Source organism: Anser cygnoides, chromosome 7 (assembly GCF_040182565.1).
Source record: "Anser cygnoides isolate HZ-2024a breed goose chromosome 7, Taihu_goose_T2T_genome, whole genome shotgun sequence".
Lineage (NCBI taxonomy): Eukaryota > Metazoa > Chordata > Aves > Anseriformes > Anatidae > Anser > Anser cygnoides.
Window position 1 is genome coordinate 5,963,729 of NC_089879.1, and position 23,148 is coordinate 5,986,876.

The 23,148-nt window shown below is 40.9% G+C and overlaps 1 long non-coding RNA gene across 1 annotated transcript in view; it reads right to left on the minus strand.

The window, feature by feature from the left end:
* The window catches only part of LOC106045198 (uncharacterized), a 125,905-nt gene extending 113,346 nt beyond the window's left edge, over window positions 1–12,559 (minus strand). The window contains exon 1 of the long non-coding RNA XR_007160876.2: window positions 11,879–12,559. This is a non-coding gene — a long non-coding RNA (uncharacterized lncRNA). The remainder of the gene's footprint in view (window positions 1–11,878) is intronic.
* Window positions 12,560–23,148: the final 10,589 nt, after the last annotated feature.

A 23,148-nucleotide genomic window follows, 5' to 3' on the forward strand; every position in this document is an offset into this window, starting at 1 on the left:
GCTTTATATTAGCTCAGTATTTGCCAGTTCAGAAATTCTTAAAAGCAGTCAATATTTTCATATAAGCTATCAACATCGCCAGAAGGGCAAGACCCAGCAACAGATGTGCAAATTGAGGAAGAAGAGTACAGGGAAAACAAAAAGCTCTACTAATACTAGTGTAAATTTGAGGTGGCACTACTGGTTCAGTAAATACAAGTTTGAGATTAGGTAACTATAGACTAATGCTCTGCCCTCTCTACTTGACAGTTATCTTAAGAGCTGGGCTTCAATTTTTGAAGTAGAAGATGCTTAGACCTGGAGGAAGTTGCAGAGAAGTACAGTTGGCATTGAACTAAGCTCTAAGTGTTTTGGTATGCTGACTTTTTTGAGAAACATCCTCTCAATCCCTGTAATGCTGCTGTAATTAGTCAGGGAGCTCCAAGCAGAACAGACTTGGTGACCCAGAGGGTCTGCCAGAAGAGCACTCTCTGCGCAAATCCTTTCAACCCTGCAACTACTACGTTGGCGTGTTTTAAGTTTGCCAGACACCAAATGCTTTATTTTTCCAGATGTTTCATAGGAAAAAGCTTGTAAATTGGGCACAGGAAATTAAATGCATGCAGATTTACCAGAGGTCAGTCTCTGATTAACAGTTATATGGAATAACAAGAATATGATGCAGGCAAAATAAAATAAAAGTGAGCAAAATAATTTATGATGTTAGATAAAAATAAGGTCTTACTTCAGGAAATGGGATGAGAAAACTGTCCTCAGCTGCAAGAGCTAAACAGGAAAGCTTCTCTGGAAGAGTTTTTACTGGAGTCTGATAAATTTGAGAATTTTGTTTACAGTATGCAAGAGGCAAACAAGTACCTTTAGAACTGCTAGTCTTTCTGTAGTTCTTTTTCCACCATTATTAAAAAGGACTATACATCTTTTCTTATGCTCACACCATAACACAGGATGATGAATCAACAGGCCAAAGACTAGATACATCTCCCTACTTATACCATATTCATCTAATCAAGCCATACTTTTTTTAATTAATGTAAGATAAGGAATCTTTCCAATTGGCCTCCAGTATCATTCTATAACTGATATATTTTTCTGCAGCAAAAAGGCAGCAACTTCTCCTGAAAGCTTGTTGCATTGAGAATACAACATTAATATTATCATCACAAAAGAAGGCTGTGTTGTGGTTCATTCCTGCGATAGACCATGCCCCTAGATATGGAAGACTAGCAGATATACTTATGAGCAGAGCCATCATGAGAGGTTTTTGTATTTTGTTTGCAAAGATTTCTGGTATAAGATTAAGATTAGATAATTTTTGTTTAAAAAAAATCAAATTCAACCCTGAACCACAGGAATAACTGAAAATCACTCATGAAGATTGCTCCTTTTTGAATGCCAGATGTGATGATCACAATCTATGAACCTAGGTACACCATCTTCATGTTTTAGTTTTTAAATAAACTGGGAGCCTTCCAAAAGGAAGCTCTGAAACACTACCACACACTGTTGTAAAAGTAACCTAATCAGAACTTTCTCACTATCTTGTAAAGTCTGATAAATCTTATAATTTTATGGGGAGATCAATTTCTTATCTCTACTATCAAACACATGAGTATTGAAAATCCATACCCCAACACTTTCTGAGGATTTACACTCTAAACATAACACTAGGATTTACACTCTAAACATAACACTCGTATAAAAAGTATTTTATGCACTTCTGATGAATATTACTGCATACTTGATCTTAGTTCTGCAACTCTTTCCAGTTATTGTAATAGCAATTCAAAAGGGTATGTCCAAGTGTACTGTACACCAGTAATAAAATATCTGGCCTAAAGTAGATGATGGTATAATATTCAAGTTTAAACAAATCCAAAGTCAACTAAAGCCTTGTTTCCAAGGTAAGTTTGTTGTTCTGTAAAGATGTTTAGACTAGAGTTATAAAATTCTATTATAATATAATACACCAAATCTTTCTCAGATAATCATATGTAACAGAGCATGTACACAATACACAAAAAAACTTCACAATGGTCATATGCAACCTCTCTGGAAATGCTAGGTTTCCATTAACAGAGAAGGAATCACTTGATTTTCAAAGCTATACTTCGTTCCAAAATGACCTTCATTTTAAATCCTGACAGAAACATCTTCAAGGCAAAACAAAAAAAAATTCCAAGCATCTTTACCACCATGCCTTCATGGCATTTTGCAGGAAGAAGAGATTCTTTAGCACGATTGCTAAGGACTTGAATTTAGGACACTTCTCCACAGTGATAAATACCATGGCCAGTGCACTACCAACTCACCAACTCTACAAGCACAATTTATTGCATTTCTGATTAACCACAGTGCACAGTATGAATGTTATGCTATTTTCTGTTGGTTTTATGGCCACTGACAAAACTTCTGACACGGCATAAGGCCTTCCTGCTACAAAGTTAATCCATAAACATTTATTTAAACAATATTTCACCCTTCACAGCGAGTTCTCTCTGATCTGCTTTGTCATGCAGTCACAGCATTTTTGATAGTCCATCACTAACTCAAAAGCCAGGATTATCATGTCACCAAGCCACAGCTCAACCTGCTGCTAAGCCTTCCCTCCATGCAGTCATCTGAAGTCTGGCTGCTGAAGAAAACATGGTTTGAGTTCCAATTTCTACCTTTGATCCCCTCTTTTGTCCAGAAATCAATTTTCAGCACTAAAATGCTCTCATCTTGATTTGAGATGCTCAAATAAGGCAGTAGACAAACATGCACTTTTCAGGCCTTCTGTTGTATTTTTCTCCACAACTAGACACAAATGATTTTAAAATAGGGACCAAAAGGAATACTGACTTTGTTTCAGGAGTTGCTTATACATCTGAATTTCCCAGAGCTCTGATAGATTACAGCAGGTGCCAAGAGGTGGTCAAATAGTTTTATTCCTGTAATCTACACTCATTTTAAGAAACTTGTGTTGGAAGTGCTCCCCTGGCACGTTTTCCAGCCTCTACACTGATATTGCAAAGAAAATTTCTCCACAGTCTAGGCTTCACGTTCCTACAATTTTTGCTGTAGATTGCTTAGTGGAGCACCTATACACAGATATGTCGTCAGGATTTTAGCTCACTGAACTGGACAGTTTCCTAATCCTCCTTTGCCATCTCCCACCTTTGAACACTCCCATCCCTTCCCAACTCAGCCAGACTGATGTTCTTGCCTCCCTGAGCCCATACAGGGCTCTGCAAATCCCAGGCTGTGCTGCCTGGGCTCCATTCCAACCACTTCATGCACAACTGCATCTGCTGCATAAATGAATTATGTACTCACAGTCTTTTCCCACACTGATGAAGCTATTCCAGTGGCAGCTGTGACTTTCTTCAGTACCCAGGCCAACACAATCAAACCACAGAGAGCGAAGACGAGAAACGTGCCCACCTTTCCCTAACAAAAACCAACAGCAAGCAAAATCAAATTACTCCTACAAACACCTCTTCTCCTTGTCTGCCTGCTAAATTCTCTTTTAAACGTTCAGTGACCCTTCACAACTCTTTCAAGACTGAAGACCTTTCAATTATCACAACACATTAGCTAACCCCCATTCACGAGGCACGCTCTGCTGGTCACCACAGTGCTCCTCCAAGGCCACGGCTGGAAGTCTGGCAGATGGCTCGGCATGCAATACCATTTACTGTGCGAGGAACAAATAAGATGATTGCGCAGGTAAACAGATTGAAACACAATGCATACCTTTGCAGTACACTTCCAAAAGCACCTTACCAAATTTACAGAATCCCTTGGCTTCTTGGAGAAGCTATCGCACGCCAGTCTAAGTTTTAGTAAGCAATTTATAGGCATAGAAGAAAAATACACTAAGATTCAGTTATCTGGTAGTTGCTACCCCGCACACCTTTTTTGCAGATGCCTTCAGCTCTTACAGCACCTTGAGTGCTGGGAACCAGTCTGTGGTACAAAAGCCCACCATTTTCTTTTCAACACAGGGAAATCTGTTGCAATTTGGTTGTGTTTAAGTCAGCTAGAAGTGGAGATTTGAAGTGTTGAAGGTCACATTGACAAGCTAATAAAGCATGCCCACTCGATTTTTCCCAGTAGGGGAACAAGGACAAAAGAAGAATCAAGAAAAATACCACAAATGAAGCCACGCTACAGGAGCCCCAGACGTTTTGGAGAAATCCCTTCTCCTTTGCAAGTGTTTCTGGGGGAGAGTCCTGAGCTACAGCTCTTCCTTTGCTCCCAGATGACAGCAGCAGCACAGAGCTCCTCCTGCAGAGAAAGGGAACCAGCATGATCTATTCCTGCAGAGGAGAATGCACGTTAAGCCATTTCTCATCGGTTTTGTTTGGGACCTAAGCCGTACAATCCAGGAAATCTGGCCAGAGCTGCATTGAAACTGAACCCCTGAAAGTATATCACCAGCCGAGCACCTGGATAGACAAAGAAAGCTTGGAGTCATTTAAAGAAAACTACATAAACGCCATGTTGCTATTTCTGTGTGTACTTCAAATATTTTTTGAAACAAGGATCTACAGGGCAGAACAAATGCATTGTGCACCAAAGCCAGCTAAAAACTGTCAGCAATTAGTTTCCTTCAATAGTCATTATGCTTTTTCTGTGACAATAAAACCCTGTGAATATTATGCCTCCTAGCAGATTGCAGTGCATCTCATCTGTAAATTCCCCAAAGCGTCAGTAAGAATCTGTGTATGGTGTTGCAGTTCTAATGAGGAATGGTCCGAATGTGCAAGTCTACCTTCAACCATCTGGAGCGCCTCCTTTATTAAATTTGTTTTCAATGTTTATACAGTCTCATGGTAATTAATTTAAGATAAAGTAGATTTGTCTCACGTTCAGAAGCCTGTCATTCATCCACTTAATGACAATTTGAAAGATTAAAAATAAAGCAATACATAACTATATCCAGTATACTAATATAGAAAAATGTCAGGTTTGTTACCTAAAAAAACCTTTTGATCAGTGTATTTGATAGAGAGAAAGTAATGACGTAGTTTTACTCATTACTGAGTAGTTCCAAATCAGATTTCAACACAAAGCAAGGTCATCCAGATGACAACTGCCATATCATCATACTTTATATGGTATATAGATACATAGGATACACCATCCTGAAGGAGACTCGAGCTTCAGTTATTCACAATGCCAGAAGGATGAAGCAGCCACAAAGGGGCATAATCCTTTGAAGCCCTCGTAGCTGAGTTTTTAACATTATAATTACCAGTAAACCAAACAAAGCACAGAGATGTTGCATAGAACTGCTAATTGTCCCAAATGCCTACAGGATTGTGGTTTGAACAGTTCATAAACTAAAAACAGCAGTAGGTTTTCTGTTGTTTGGGGTTTTGTTTATCCTTTCTCTGATTAAATGCAATTCAAGCTTGTATTTTTAAAAAAAATTATACCATAGCATGGATGTGCCATTATGGGCTAGTTTTTTCTTTTAATTTCAACCAGCAATTTGAAGCATTAATAGCCTTCCTAGGTTTATTCCCCACCTACCCATCCACCTCCCACAACAAGTGTGACTACAGATGCTAGTCTTATTTGCATAAATATCTCCTTGCATCACTGTTTTCCAGGTACCAACTAAAATCCACTGAACTTATCTCACACTATAATATAATTGAAAAATTTACCCATAAACAAGAGTGATCATTTTGAACTCTATTCAAACCCTGACATCAGCCAGCAAATCCTGCCTGAACCAAGGTCGTAACCAGTAAATATATTTATTTGGATAGCTGGCACTCTCATGAAGGATGTTATTCTTCACAAGTGATTTTCAGGCCTCCAGGAAGCCATTCACCAGCAGCAGTCCAATCCTAAAATACAATTAATTGTGGACAAGTAGATATCGGCTACCATAAAATCCAGAACCACCCAGGCTAGATCCAGTAAAACCTAGATGCCTGCACACAAATCACCCCACATTTCCTACAGAATTTAGTTTATGTGTTTCATTGTTACATCTTCATTTCCTTTTAATAAAGGAAACTCCCTGATTACAGCAAATATCAAGAACAGTTCTTACCAGATTGATTTTTTTATAGTAATACAGTTGGAATTTTAGAACGAGTTGTCTTTTATCCTTCACTAGGAAGGCACAAACACCGAGTAAACATGACTAAACAGATTTCAAGAGCATTTTTAAAAAGTCACTGAAGAGTGGATACAGGCAAGAATTAAAACAATCTATTAATTCTGCAATTTATCTTACATTGCCTCTCTTGGGGAGAAAGAACAGCTGTAAGTGAAATAATTAGCTCTGCTCTTCTGTATTGGAGACTGCAGTGAAATATTTGGAAACACTCAGACTTCCGGAGCTGAATTCTCCCTAAAGCCACATACACATTACCTTGCAAAGGCAGGATATCCAATCGTGTGAGAAGGATGTTTGCAGCCTTTGTTTGTTTGTTTCCAAATTTAATTAAATGAACTGCAGAAGTTTTTCCCAACCCTTTACAGGACTGCCTCAGGAAGTATTTCGAAGTGAACACATTTCACCTCAACTCTTATTTACAATTTGGGATTATGTGGCCCATTTGGGTTATTTATAGTCTTTTTAATGGGTCTACGCCTTTCTGATGTAATGTGCTGAGATCTAAATGCTAGCTAGGCTAATTTTATTCGAATTTAATACTGAAATACACCTAAAAAACACATCAAACCAGTGACCCATATGTCACACAAGGTGGCTGAAAGCATATAATAAAATGGCTCACTGTTCAAGCACTTCTGCAAGACCAGAACATGACCTAAACAACATCCCTGAAAATTAGTCTCACATAGGGCAAGATTTCTAGTAACTCCAGAAACAACAACATTAAATGTGTGAATTTTGTCTTACCAAGGACATACTCTAAAGCTATAAATTGAAACAGCAAAATACTACACACCCCAAGGAGATTCATTCTTTCAGAGTTGTTTTTCCATGAGCAGAGAGTTTTCTTAAAAACTAGAAGGTGAATTTATAACAACGGCAAAAATACTTTAAACAGTGAATAAAACATGAAGTGCATCAAATCAGAGAGTTAATGCTACTGCCCTAACTTTATTAGCCTATGACCAATGCAAGACTCCTGCAGCATAAGACTGCCTGTTGAAGTTCAGGGAGTTCATTAGCTACATCACAAGTAATCAGTGCTAGAATACAAACAGACCCACTGCCAAGGACGGTATCAAAGCTGTAAGAAATACCAGGTCTGTGGGCTGGAGTAAATTCTTCATGCTACAGAGCTTTGCACCTACAGTCAAGACATTTCTTGGGGAAATACAACATTCTGAAGAATTCGGTGTGGAAGATTTAGTATGACAAAAACAAACACTCTGGGTCAAAAATGGTATAGATGGATCCTTCATGATTGGTCTTAAGCACTGAGCTATGCCTAGTAAAACAGACTATAGCTAATCTTAACGGGAAAAAATGATATAAAGGTAAAGTTCTGTGAAAACACGTCCAGGACCTGCTTTTGTATTGTGATATTATTGGACAGCAGAGTTACTACGTGCTTGAATTTGAAACAAGGCCCTACACAGAATCAAAAACAGCCCTGAGGAAATACGATTTACTCTTCAATTCACTATAACCATATACACATGCAGCCCATCAAATGATAGAACTGCTATCTTTATATGAATATAAAGTAGAAAAATATTTAAGCTTATCACTGTTTTCATACATTCAGTAACTTCTAAAAACTTTGTTTCAGTGCTGGAGGCTGTCCTCAGCTCCTTACCAGTTACCTGCTGTACGTCTACGAGCCTGTCCAGCTACATGCTGTGAGAACAGCTACCCACATCTCACACACCACAAAGATATTTCTAATCTAAAGCAATTTTAACTATCAAACCAAGCTATTTCCCATGGGTTTGAAACTTGCCCAAGCACTCATTTGTTGCCCAAGACACCACTACCCAGACACCAGGCCAAGCACAGGTCCTTCCACCGCAGAGCTATCTTTGAAGCAGCCTCCTACCTGCACGCATCTGAATGCGGACCACGCCATGCTGTTGGACCAGACATGCCCACAGGAGCATTTGCTAGCACTCATGCAAGTCCAGGGCATTGACACAGATGAAGAGAGCAAGCACAGACCAACCGAGCCCCGTTTTACAAGGCAGTCAGCACCTGCGGAATATCCCCCTGGTTTAGCAGCTGCCGAGAATCAGGATATTCACAGCTGACCTCACTCAGCTCTACAAACCCGCACGGACTTCAACAAGGCTCAACCAGCATTAAACACTGTTAGAGACACCGTGCCAGGGCTTTATTTTCCTTTGCAAAGCATAACTCCATTGCTCACCTCCCTGTCCTGCTTCTGCAGGGAGGCAGCAGAGGCTGGGGAACAGCCGCGGCACAGACGTGCCAGCACTCGGTCTGCCAGAGCCAGGCCCTCCACCATGGCAGGGTTACAGCTGCTTTCTGACATGGGTTGGAGCAGCAGGGGCCTCTTTCTGGCCTACCACCCCAGGAAGCCAGCCCCATCCATCATCAGCCGCCCCTCCGGCCCAGAACAGCCTTTCCTTCCTCTCCAGGCCAGTCACCCTGCTTCTTTATAGGGATAGCATCAACATTTGTTCCTAAAATAAAGAAAGCAAACTCATAGCTGCAGATTTCCCAGGCCGTATCTGTCCTCTGACAACTCCCTCCTGTCACCAAATGCCTGTCTTTTTCCTGTCACTGAAGTCAAAATCACCTCCACCAGCCTCACTGTCACCGCTGTCTCCCTCTGTGAAACACACTGCAGGGGTACTTCAGGTAGAAAGGATATCATCACTAATACAAAGGTTCACCTGAGAACAGTTTCCCTTCCCATTTCAACTCATCGCTTCCAAATTTTTGTAGCAACAATATCTTTAACCTGCCCAGAAAAGGGATAAAAAAACTGATTTTTAGATATTTTCCAATGAGGTATTAGTATATCTAGGGAAAATAGAACATGAGGGGAAAAAAATGAAAAAGACAGTGTAAAGCTCCAAAATAATCTCAGATAATCTCAGAGCACCAATTTAAAAATCTGGGAACTGCATTCCCTATTTTCCAATACCCTCATTTTGGTGCCTATACGCTACTAAAGAGCACCTGTCCTCTTGCAGCTCCTCAAAAAGGTTTGAATTTGTCTGCATTGCTCACTGTCCATGCTTCCAAAACCTGTCAGGGAGTGCAGTGAAAGGACACGGGGTAACAGTTTAAACTACAGGAGGGCAGATTTAGATATTGGAAATTCTTCACTATGAGAGCAAAGACACACTGGCACAGGCCACCCAGAGAAGCTGTGGCTGCCCCATCCCTGGAGGTGCCCAAGGCCAGGCTGGATGGGGCTTTGGGCTGCCTGGGCAGGTGGGAGGTGTCCCTGCCATGGCAGGGGGTTGGAACTGGGTGGGCTTTGAGGTCCCTGCCAACCCAAACCATTCTGTGATGAATATAAGAAGAGATGCAAGCATCCCTTCAGATGAAAATGTAATAAAAAAACTTCAAGAACACTTTTTCTAGGTATTACTCCAGTTGTACCAACACCGCAAACCAAACCTACCTTTCTCCGTGGCACAGATGCAGTGCCATTTTGCTAAGGCCTCCCACTGAGCTCACAAGAGCCTTCCTTCCCAACTGCTGACACAGCTCTGAAATCTGCCTCACGTCTACCACAACCAGGAGCGTATCATTAGAGCGCGGACAATGCACACCCCAATGATATTAGCACTGTATTAGTGTCATCAGCATTAAAGACACTTTTCCCTCTTTATTCTTTTTCCATCCTGAATTGAGTTAGCTCATTGTGGCCAACAACAGAGCCAAATCACTCCCATTTGCACCTTCCCTACCCTGCTGTCTCAGCTGCCCTCTGTTTCCCTATCGCAGCATCCCAGGAGCTACAGCATCATTCAACCCACTTTAATTTCTATTGTGGGCACAAACGCAGTGGAACAACATGCGCTTGCGATCCTTTTTAACAGCACCAGGCTGCAGAGATTGATATTGATCCGACTGTTTGTTGTACGTGAATGTCTGGAGCACAACCTCCCTGCCTTTTAACCAACCACATCCAGCTGCACCTAACAGAAAACAGAGCAAACAGCTATTCAAAAGCTTTTACAGAAGGGACCTCCTCTGCAAGAGAGTCGTATTATGTGACTCTTGTCCCTCCCCACCATCAGATATTATAAAGTTACCTTATTTTTATACACTACATGCAGATAACATCCGTATTTTCTCTTTGCCCAGCAGTGCTGAGCATTACAGAGGGCTGCACTGAGCTAAGCAATGCATTTTAAAACTATTAGCACAGCAAATCAAGAAGTCCAGTCTGAATGTGAACAGCTCACTAAAAGGCAGTGGTGTTTGCTAGACCCAGGAAAGAGCCTAGAATGAAATAACCCTTACCCACGTGGCAGACGTGCGTTACGGTGTGGTAGGCACAGGCTACCTAACTCAGGTACCACACTTTCTTGTGACAGCAGCATCTCACCCTTACATCTCTGTGCGTTGTTTTCCCTTTATACACATTATAAGTGGATAAAAGACAGTGATAACATTCGCTTGGTTGCTGTCAAATGTAATGGATGCAAAGCATTAGCAGAGCTAAAGATGAGAGGTCTCAGCATAAAGAGAGCCTCACAATTAAAGAAATTCATCACAGCTCCACCTCACGCTTATTCGTTCTAATGGAATGCATAATGAAGACCAAGGAAAGGACAAAAAAAACAAGGAACAGTTCAGATAAATATTTCCTTTCAAGCCCCGCTAGCCGCAGGGACGCGGGTAATATTTCTCACAGACAGTGCTGCTCCCCAGACACCCAGCACCTCATCCGCCAACTCGTGACCCAGGTGGTTGGGCACAAAGATGGGAGGGCACAGCAGCTGGCAGCCCCCAGCACGCCTGCACCAAGAGGAGCCAGGCAGGTGGCACCCGTCAGCCCACCGCAGGAACCCACTGCGGGCCACCTGCACAGAGCCCAGGGCAAGCACCCTAGCACACCTAACTCAGGGGCAGGAAGCCAGGCTCTTGCCACGAGGACTTCACAGCCTCACAGAACAAGCGGCAATGAAGGGAAGGGCTGATGGCTTTGTGGGAAGCACACATTTGATGCATCTGACCCCTGCAGCAGTTGTCCTCAGAGAGCAACTCCCACCTTTGCTGTGACACCGTGGCATCGAGGCACGCAGTGCTGTACCAGCCAGCAGGCTGGACTGGGAACCAGCAACTCATCCTGGTTCACACACCCTAGCCAGAGACAATTACCTTTTTTTTTTTTTTTAAACCTAGATTCTTACGTATCATAGCCTTCACCAAGGGAACCTACTGGGGAACTGACATTTTCTACAACAAATCTATTCAGTGGATGAGAGAGAGGAGCAGAGACAGTGGATAAAATGAAAGAGCAAGATCTGCAGAGGGCTGGACTTTTCACATTGCAAATGCAGATTGCTCCCCACCTGTCCTTGCCCCACAGGAAGAATCCAGCAGCAGTCCAAGGCTCATAACTGCACAGTTAGTCCCTCTTCCCTAAGAGGGTAAGGGATTCAACTGCAAAATAGCCATACAGAACTTATTGCACAGCTGTACTGGGACTGGATGGGATGGAATTTACTTTCCCTGAAGCTGAACTAGAGCTACCCAGCCCAATCCCTGCACTACCAGGCCACAGGACTGCAGCAGGTTCCTGAGGCTGGCCAACAGCAGCCAAACACGCATCGAGCAGCCCAGCCAGGAACATGGGCACAGATGTCTGCAGCCTGGTCACATCCACGCGGGCAGGGAGCAAACACTACCCCCACTTCCAAACAACACTTAAAATATTGCTTTGTTCCCCCCCCCCCCAAAAAATATATATAGATAGATAAAAATAACACTAACCTCTTGTAAACTAGGCACCAAGACCTTCCTGCCCCCTCCAGGGGACCAGCTATCTCTGTGGCTTCCTAAAAGACCTTTCAGTCAGCTGCTGGGAATCAGGGCTGATTATTGATTTCTAGCTTTCACCTTGCCAGCAATTTAGCTGCCCCCCTCCCAGGTCCTCAAAGACCCATGCATCCCACTGAGGCATATGAGCTAAACCATATTCTCAGTTTGGAAAGAGAATGCTTTCTATCTATTAATTTGCTTATTATTCATATTATTGTAATTTGGCTTTTGCTTTCTAGATTAAAAGGTCTTTTTATGTTGGATGCCTTCTCCTTTATATTTACTGAATACCTATGCTTGAATTAATTTTATTAAATTTATTATATCTTTTATGCTCCCTCTCAAAAAGTACTACTTTTTAGACTGGGAAAGAAACTGCTAAACCCTGATGCCACAAATTGAAGTGTGACTACACTACGCTTTGGCAGCAATAGCACTAACTTCATGAAATTCTAAAGCTGTTCTCTATTTTTACCGACAAATAGGAGTAACTATTGCTTAAAGTAACAAATATTTATAATGCTGTTGCTAACACACACTGCTGCCTTCAAAAGTACCCATTTCCAAAAAAAAAAAAAAAATTGGAAAAGCAGTTTCAAAAGAATTAATGTATTTGGTATGGTAGACACACTGCTACTTTAATTTGGCTTTGACACACGCACAAACTGGTCTGTTAGAAAATAAAACAGGTATACAATGACACTGCTTTCATGAATAAAAACACATGACAAAGGTAGTATTTGGGTTTCAATTTCTTTTGTCATGCTATCAGCAGTTAGCCTTTCAAAGTGTCAATCTCTAGCAATCGAAATCATTAGAAACAATTTCACTGAAAGCCGACAGCACACTTACCAAGATGTAAGTGAGGGTAGAGTCTATCCTGCAGCAAATGACATTTGGAGTTACAACAACAGTCATTATAACTTTTTAAGCACTTCTACAGTTACTAAAAAAATATAAAAATAAAAATAAAAGGAAGAAAAAAGCTGAAGTGTTACAGTGGGCTTTGCCTTTTCATTTCACAGACTCTAAGTGGGTCCCATCTTGTACTTCTTGAAACACAAAATTTCTTTTTAAGCCAAACTTTTCAATGAAAAGCTTTAAATAACCACTTCTGGCAAGTTTGTTCAACAACAGAAGACAAATTTTTAAATAGCTACATGTGATATTCTCAGAATTTTTTTCTGCACAAAATTAGAGAAACACATTAAAAACAAAACAACATAACAGCTTTGCCATTCAGAAGTTTGTAAGAACTTTCTGTGCATGTGAGTTGGAAAGACGCACTGATACTATCACCACTGCAACATTGCAATATTGTGATCTTGCACATATCAGTGGATCTGACATTTATTAACCTACCATTAAAAGGAGATGTTTTGTAAGTTATAAAATGTTATTCCAAGTTTATAAATGCAGATCAACAAATACTAGGAGTTAAATGAAGTTAAATACATAGGAAGGGAAAAATATATCAACTTCTGACTTCCCACCCATACCTCTAAGGTTAAGCTTTATTCCCAGACTAAGCGTAGCTGTAGATAAAACCTGGCTGAGTATTGGATCCTTCACGTGTGCCATACGTCTGCTACTCTGCTTTGTCATCTTGCTTGCCACTTGTCATTTTTGTTTATGAACAGAGCAACTTTTGGAGGCAATGATTGTGTACCCTCATGTCACAGCTAAACCACCACCATTTTCATACGCTTTCTGCCAAACTTTATTCCTTGCTGTTTTCCCCACAGTATCTGTTTTAGTGACCAAGGTAGGTCATTGGCCTGAAAGAAACTCAGATCTTCACAGCTGTAGCACATTTGTGGCTACTGTGGGAAATTACTGTTATCATTTTAGATTTTTGCCCTGCCTTCACCTCTCACTGTAAACCTGAGAGAGCTGGGCTCTTTGCTAACGCCACACTGACTTAGGAGCTCACAAAGGACTTCAGACAGCTGAAGTTGTGTCCATCCAGGGCTCTCCAGGGTGAATGGGCACATCGAAGGGCTGGGGACCTCACAGCCCCAGTTCAGCAGGGGCTGAGCAGGTGTAGTCTCATTTGAGACATCTACACATTTGCTATTGGGTATTTTTGAGGTGGTGGAACACAATTTGAGTGTCCTCTCCCCACACAAGTCAAACACAGAATGATGCAGATGACCTAAAGATTAAAAAAAATAAGTTTTATTATGATGATTAGCAAATCTATGTATTCAGAGATGGATCTAGTCTCCTTCAGGCTAGAAGCAAAAATTGCGTCACTACAAAAAGATTCACCAAATGGTTTCACACTTCAGTCTCTTTCCCCTAAATGTTCTCTCTCCCTAGCAAAGGACTTGATAAATATAAAGTGCATTTTTTTAGAATCTTTGTTACAAAGTTAGAAGTCTTATGTAATTAAGATTTTGTGGGTAAAAATGAGAAAGGAAACTAAGGTCTGCAAAAGGACTTCTCCCCCGGGCATTTCTTAGCCTCAGGAAAGACAGAGGTGCCTGGCCCTAAGGCATAATGTGGGGCAAGGGTTCAGGTTCGAGTGGAAAGAAAGTCCAGAGCTGACACTGGGCTGGGGGCAAAAAGGGACTGCAAAAGGAAAACACAGACGTTTTCTAGACTTCATCTTTTAAAAATGCACTCTTTTTTTTTTTTCTTGTTATTGAAAAGAAAATTCAGACAGCTTATGTCCACAGTTCTGGTTTCAATTATTTGATTTGACACACAGACATTTCCATGATTTACCTTTGTAAAGCTGTAATACTTTCAGACAAAGGTATGTTGAGTAGAGCATTTTCTTGGCAGAGTGCTGGGAAGAATTAAAGAACGTTTCCCAACACTTTCTAGATGCCTAGATTTGTCATTTAGACCATTTTGCTTTCAGTATTGGATAAAGTACCAAAGAATGCAAGGTGTAAAGGTTTCCAAGAAACTACAATAACAATTGTGTACAGCGCTGTCATGAATACATAAAGGCAAACCAAATAAATGTAGGGGAAAAACATTTCTGAAATTGTTTCATATGTCATATTGCACTTAAACTACTAGAAGATGCTGTGGAAAATGCAACTTGCTTTGTACTCGCATGCTGATGGTTATATTACAAGAAAATACTTTTACTGAACATATTATATTTTGCCTATTTTAAGCAAGCAGTTACACTTATGTTAGATATTTTTAAGTGATTATAAGACCGCAACTCATTTTTTGCTTTTGCTTTGATTGCATTAATCAGAAGTCATTTTAATTTAAGGGGAAAAGACTCTGACTTCAGACAAAGAGGATACAATTTCTGTCAGCTCAACCATCTAAAATGGAACCTTAAAGCTATGTATTATTCAGCCTGTCATTTCTGTTTACTTCAGTGAAGAAAGTTTTTTGCTCTTTAATCCCATTAGCCCTGGCGAAATCACAGGCTGGAGCCTGCACCATCTGGAGCCAGCCAGAGTTAAATGAGCAGCTCCACTGCGCTGCTCAGTTGTGCAGACCTTTGGACGTGCTGCTGTGCAATTTAAGCAATGTTGATCTTTAATTACTCACACAGAAAGAAAGGAGGGACAACAGAAGTGGTTTCTACCTTCCTCCCTCTCATCTGCAAGCCCTGTTCTCAGGACTGGCAGCTAGAATCAAAATCCTTCCCCACTGAAGGCATTTTCTGTGCCTGGCACAGACAGCACGAACCAGGACTGGCTGCATGCTGAGTCCAAGCTGCAAACCCTAGCAAATCCACCTGTAAATCCATGCCTGACTCTACGGGGCCAGTAATTTTCTAGCTGGTGTGGTTGACTGTGACCAGCAGGGTTGCCCTGAGCAGTACTGGGAGTTGGAGAGTGGAGACGATGCAGGTTTTGGGGAGGAAGATCTGTGCATAGTTTTAGAGAAGGTGTGACAGCACGTTAACCAAGATGTTTCAAAGAACAGCAACAACAAAATGCTTTTTACTCTTTCTTCACATTTCCAGGGTTTTCAAATGAGGTATAAAAACAACCCACTCTGGTTTCCAGAATTATTTTTCTTCCTCCTGTCTTGTCCATTTTTGTCTTCTGAACTGCAAGTGAGGACAAAACCCCCAAGATGGTAATGAATGAGAAAGAGCAGCAGTATAGAGGAAGGACTGATCTACCATGCCATGTCCAGAACTTGTGCTATGCTGTTCCTGTGCCCTGAATGTGAACTAACCTTCCTATATTCACCTTATTCAGCCCACATGCCACTGCCCAACACTTTCCTCTTTGGTTCTTCCATTTCAGTCCATCACATTCCTTATTCCATCAGGGTGATTTAGGTGCCTGTTCCCTTATTTTTTCCAAATCAGTTTTCAGCTCAATTGGCCACTTAGTCACTAGAATCTTAGAATATCCCGAGTTGGAAGGGAACCCCAAGGATCATCAAATCCAACTCCTGGCTCCACACAGGCCCACCCAAAAATCAGACCCTATGCCCGAGGGCGTTGTCCAAACGCTCCTTGAACTCCCTCAGGCTCAGTGCCATGACCACTGCCCTGGGGAGCCTGTCCCAGTGCCCGACCACCTCTGGGTGCAGAACCTTTCCCTGACACCCAGCCTGACCCTCCCCTGCCCCAGCCCCATGCCATCCCCTCGGGTCCTGTCGCTGTCCCCAGAGAGCAGAGCTCAGCGCCTGCCCCTCCGCTCCCCTCGTGAGGGAGCTGCAGGCCGCCATGAGGCCTCCCCTCGGCCTGCGCTGCTCTGGGCTGGACATACCCAGGGCCCTCAGCCGATACTCACACATCTTGCCCTCTAGGCCCTTCACCGTCTTCATAGCCCTCCTTTGGGCACTCTCCAATAGTTTTCTGTCCTTCTTAGATTGTGGTGCCCAAAACTGCACACAGTACTGGAGGTGAGGCTGTAGACTACAACACGGAGTAGAATTGGATCTACCAATCCCGATACTGTATCTAGCACTACTGATGAGTTTACCTAATAAACATAATAGGCAGCAAAGCTTTCTATTTCTCTATTTTATCTTCTAATTAAGTCAGTCTGTGTATTTAATTTTATAAGGAAACAGATACAGGCTGGAACTCTTTCCCTGTAAAATCCAGGCTCTATCACTTGTATTTGAAATTGTTTCAGCGTGCTGGGGAAAAAATAATCTGCTGAAGTAGGTATTTATATCAAGAGATGAAATATGTAACAGTTTAGCTGTAAGATTTTGGACGTATTTGTCACTTTCACTACTCTTTTATTCTGTGAGCACATAGATTGTTTTGCCATAGTGCATGACTAAACTGATTTCATGGCTGTACTGCATCAGAATTATCTTCTCTAAATTTCCAGGTAAGAAACATTGACCTATGTACAAGCAGATTTCCTATCCCTGTTTTCTTTCCCCTTCGCCATCTCTAATGATTCCCTACTTTGCTGTCAGCCATCACCAAATGTTGGAACGATTTCAAGATGTGAGGGAAAACACTGCAACTTCCTAGGTTTTAATATTCTGAGACTGCCCTGGATGAACCTGTTTGTTTCAGTTTTCCACAATCTCTTCTGGCCTCCCTGAACTTATATATTGCATTGTTCTTTAGTAGATATCAACCTTAATTCTGATAAAAGGCTTGGATAAATGTGGTCTAGCTCTGATAACTTACGGACTCTTACAGCTTTTTTAGCCTGTTAAAGCAATGCTAATAAATCTTGTTTCTTTCCTTCTTTTTTCTTATTTCTCTTTCTTTTCTTCTATTTATCTTCTGAAACAAACTCTGAGTCTTTGCTTTACTGAATTTATTCACCGTGTTTGCAGATTTTCTTTCCTAAAAGTTTATCCTGGTTGCTTTTTATATATTGGTTCAAAATAAAGAGGAAGAAATAAAACCAGTGTTAGGCTCTTAAACATTTGTTTAGAAATGAAATGTGAGCTTTGAGGTTTAGGCAGTCTGTGCAGCACAGTCCTACGGGGTCATGATGGGACAACAGCATGGATGCTTTCTGCAAGAGGCTCCTCGTGGCCAGGCTGCCCCTTCAGCTGTGTCAAGAAGCAACCAGGAAGCAAGTTTCCCTGCTGAGCTGGTGGCAGATGTTCTGCATGGCTTATGCCATCAGTAACCATTGACTGGAAACAATTTTATAGTTAAGACTGCAGCTAGCTATCCCAGAAGATTTTCATTTGACATGCATGTCCTCTTTTACCTACTGTATCTGCCCGTTTGCCAAGTGAGAACTACCTATATGGGACTCAGATGTACAAAGGAGAGATGAGCTTTTACTCATCCTTTTAGAGTATTACTAGAGGTATAAGAGATATTACTTCCATGATAAGGGCTTTGGGAAATATTTTTGAATAAAGAAGAGGTCTAAGAGCAAGAGGATGGTAAGAGACAAGATGGGAGAATTAAATGTTGCATGAAATATAGGTGCTTTTGCTTTTTTTTTCCTATTGTTATGAGAGGATAGGCACTTGTTTATATATACATACACCAATAGTATTTCTTTTATCTTTTTAGCAGCAGTTACCTTTGGACTGCAGGAGAATTTGCTCAGTAAATATGGGCAAGAAGACAGTTTTTAATGGAATACTGCCAGTGAATACCCAGATAAGGGGTCTGCCTTGCACAGAGCAGGCTCAGCAAGGCCTTGAGCTCAGACACCCACACTGCAAAGCCAACACACATGAAGGGACAGAATCTCTTCCTGACAGAGGACCATGTCTGAAACTCTAAGTAACCTACTTGTAGTCCAGCAGTTGACTTATTTCGGATGCAGACCATTTCTCTTGTGATAGGTGATCTATGCAAGCAAGTACCAGCAATCGTCACAGGACAAGTGATGGATGACTCCACACCTGCTGTCCAAATTCCCATTTTAGCCCACAGCTTTGTTCAGAGCGGTGCTGTAAATCTGCACAGCTGCAGAGGAGCCTAGGTAGAAAACTTAAAGAAGCTAAAAGGTTTGGCCAATTAGTCTTTAAATAAGCTTTCAAAGACTGGAAAAAGGGTTGGGTGAGATGTTAATTTGAAGCAGTTTGATCTATACGTATACACATTGCTGACAGGAAGAAGACAGCGAGAACTAATAGAAAGGAAAAAATACTAAGCTGAACTGTGGGAAAGGAAACAAGGGTAAAAATGGTTTTAATGCAATAAGATCCATCATGCAGAGTTGAAAAGTCAGACTGTGAAAAGCCAATTAGTGCGCTGAATATGAAAAGCACAGGAATTAAATATAGTGAGGATCATCAAAGAGAGCTGAAATATAGATGTTCCCAGCATGCAGAGATAAAGGAACATCAGTTGAGTATATAAGGAAATGTTTTTAAAAAAAAATGAAATGCACTGAGAATTTGATAAAAACAAGCCCATATTCTGTAACAAATGGGGGGGAGAGGAGAGTTCTGCAAAATATTACTGAAAAGTATCACCAAACATATCTTTAATTTTTCAGGAGGAAGAGAGATAATACAATAGCAAGTGAACATGCAAATGATAGACTGTGAAATGAAAGAATAAATACTAAATTTCTATGTAATGTCTAACACCAACAAGGCACCTTGAAGTTTATTATGTCCTGTGCCATAAACATCACAACTTAAAAGAACACATCAATAAAGAAAATAGTTTTTTATTTAATGTCTTCCTGTTATTGACGTCTTAATGAGCAAACAGTTGAACTCTAGTGTAGTTACTAGAACAAAAAATAAGGACCAGCATCAGTATTCATCTTTTAAATAAACAACAAATGTCTTGAAAATAGTCTCTCTGATTAAGGAACCGGGTGCTTATTGTGGTCTGAACACATTGAGAACTGCTTTAATATAAATATTGAATTCATGAGTGATTATTCAGTGTTTACAACAGTCACCTGCTGACATTCACTCAAAGGAGGTCCAACAGGTTTCTTGGTGTCTTCTCTTACAGAAGGATAAGGGAAAGTTGTAGGCAGTATGGGATATTTTCAAAATATTACAACTGGAAACAAAATATTGCTTGAGTTTCTGAAATGACTTGCAAATTCATGCTTAAAATCTCCATATATCATCAGAAAATACATTGGCAAATATTTACGTTGAGCTGTGAGAGCCTTGAATTAAGCGGTACAGGTGCTTCCTGCAGGGAGGTTTGGCACCCATAAGCAGCACTGCCAGCGAGGGCCAGGCCAGCAGCAGCTCTGCTCCCAAGGGGACTGCATGCACTGACCTCTGCGAGCAGCACGGCATATGGCAACCAGGAGTTGTGTCGGTCTGTTAGGTAATCTTTGTGGTGTAACAGCCTTCCAGGGGACAGTCATAAAAGATATCTGAATTGACAGAACGGACAAAAACCCTTGTGCATGAATTTGCAATTAGTGCTCCAAATTTACCTGTGACTCCATCTGCTGAAATCTTTGTGGAACAATTATGCAAAGGAATTGTCCAAGTAGTCAGAGCAGAGAAACTTGTAATAAATAAATAAGCTACTAAAGACACCTTTTTTTTTTTTTTCTCCTCTCTTCTCTCCACTGGTGCATTTTACTTTTCAATGGTTCAGAGACTTCTTCGTGTAATATGTGTTGGCAATGTATTTTCTAGCCTTGGGGAAATTATTTCTGTGTTTTGAATAGCTTAAAGCTGCAATTGAAATTGGTGTGTTTAATATGTGAGAAGTAAGTACCTGAAAAGTAGAAATTACGGTAGGATGCTCAATCCTTTCTCATTTTGCTTGATATCAGCCTCGAACTTTTTCCCCAAGCCTAAAAAATAAGTCATTTAACACAAGTACCTCATATTTCTTGAAGCAGTCAGTAGCTCAAGCTAACGTAGAGTCAAGATCCAGGATTCTTGTTGAGCTTAAGTTCATATTTTACTTTAGCCATTACGTCAAAAAGTTCTGCAGTGCATGTGGAAAGTGTGATATGCCTGTCCTTCAGATGAGGATTTGTTCCCTCAAAGAATAAAATTTCTACAGTTAGATGCTACCTTTGCAGTGTTTATTCACAGTCCTGTAAATACTAAATAGCTATGAAACCTAAGCACACAATCTTTGGGGATGTAAATGCTATCAGAGAGGGTTTGCTCAAGGTTTTAGATTAAGACTGATTTATGTGGCTAAAGTTTACTATACATAGCATCTTCCTTCCAAAGCATTACTCTCTAAAAAATTAATTTTCAGTTTTATAATTCGTTTTATATCATTCGTATACTGAAAATAAAAACTTTTTGGAAGCAAAAGCTATCCTTAAACTTCCAGCTGTAATTCTATACAAATAGAACCAGTCTTAGTACTGTCTCCAATTATAAGGCCAATTATGCTATTAACTTGAACCAAGTACAGAAACAACCTCTCCGAAACTTCTGTTATCAAAGCTGCTAGCACTACTGAAGATAAATAGCTTCCATGACAAGAAATCAAGAAAATCTGCCAGTAGCTTTCTGTGCTATTAGGCAGCAGTTATAACATCAGGTGGCAAGACTCTTCTTATGAGTAAGAACAAGCAATTAAGTGACAACTACCAGCAGGGAGAGGGAAAAATATATATATATATAGAGAGAGAGCCTTAGACATCTCAGCAAAGCTGAAACAGCAGAAGTTTACTCAATCATCATGCAGCTGCCCATCACTTTGTAACAGAGTCAGAAGTAAGGCAGCCTGCAGGATGTCTGTTTGTCCGTACATTGGCCATTTCAAACCAAGACACATCCTCTAAGTGTTGCTACATCCTGGTAGCACTTCAGTCGATGTCTAATGATCTCCAGAAGACGCTGTTTCTAATCTGGAAGTGACTTGAAAGAGGTGAGTACAACCGCGTACACAGTCCCAGGTATCTCAGAGCCAGTTTCAGTGAAGGTCTCCATTTCAAACATCCATTTCTGCTGATTGGCAATGACCAGCTTCTCAGGAGCTACTCCAGAGCAGAGTAACCTGGCCCCACTCTGTGGTGGGGTGCACTGACCCCACTGAGCATCCTTGTCCCAACAGTTTCTGGCGAGCAGAAATCATCTAAGGCTACACTAACCAGAGCAATTAAATTTCTTGCTGATCTATCCTCACTCTGATACACCAGAAATGGTTTTTAAATCCTGGCTGAAAGCTAAAATTGCATCATGAAATACGAGAGAGCTGGCAAGGCATGGTGTGTTGTTCAGAACAACAAACTGGAGGATCGTAATGTACTGGGTGGTTTAGTTCCAAATGAAAGCAATACCACAAAGACTCCTTGGACTAGTTAATTCTAGCTTTGAGCTAAAAAGACGTAAGCTGCAGGTTAATAATGGATATAACCTGAATGGACAAGCAGTGCTGACAGGATGAGCCCTCCTGCAATTTCACCTTCAAAGTACACTTATGATGGTTGGAGTTGCTCATGGGCCAGCTTTGTCTGGCTGAGAACTGCCATCCTTGTGCTACCGAGCCATTGCTGAAACCTCAAATGTTTGGCTTTGCAACTTCTCAAGGGTTCTTCTAAAGCTGTTGATTAAAGACAGCGTTTAAATTCCTCCCCATATGTCTTTTTAATTATTCAATGTGTAAAAATGATATATTTCAAAAATATCCTATTATTCTGTGACTCTCTTTAACCCATTAAAACCCAACACTACTAATAAACTTACTGTCAAGATTTTTGTTAATTTTCTAAAGAAAACTATATACATAATGTGTACGTATACGTATATACACACATATATATAAATACACACGTGTAATACATCAAATGTTTCTGGCAAGGAAGAAATTCTCTCTCCCCCTGGAAGTCTATTTTCCTGACTGAATTTTCAGACAGCACTATTTTTTTTTTTCCTAAACTCAATATTAAACTCCCTATATTTTACAGAGCAAATAAAAATCCTACCAGATGGCTAGCCAAGGCTATTACAGACTGTCATTACTTTCCACACCCACCTGTCCCTCCAGATTAGGAAATACGACTGAAGAGTTGGTTTTCCTCATACGCTCTTTCATTGCAGTGCTGCCAGTGAGCAGATGATGCCTCGCAGTGCTCCTCTGCTCCCCCCGAGCACTCTGCTTCTGTTTAGTACCCTTGCCTTGCTCTCCTTTCCCTTTTCTCAGAGAAGAAAAGAGTAAATTACAAAGAAGTATATCTGCTTAGAGCAAAATGAGAGCCGATTGAGAGTGTAATATTTCATGGTGTGACTAAGATTGGGATATGACAGAACTTGAACAAAAATCAGATTTGTGCCCAAAAAAAGATGCATGCCAGAACTGTCATGTTTCTGCAGCCAACTGGAGGTTTCGTTTCATCTGATTTATGCTGTGTACTATTCATTTGCAAAATGGACACATAGGCGGT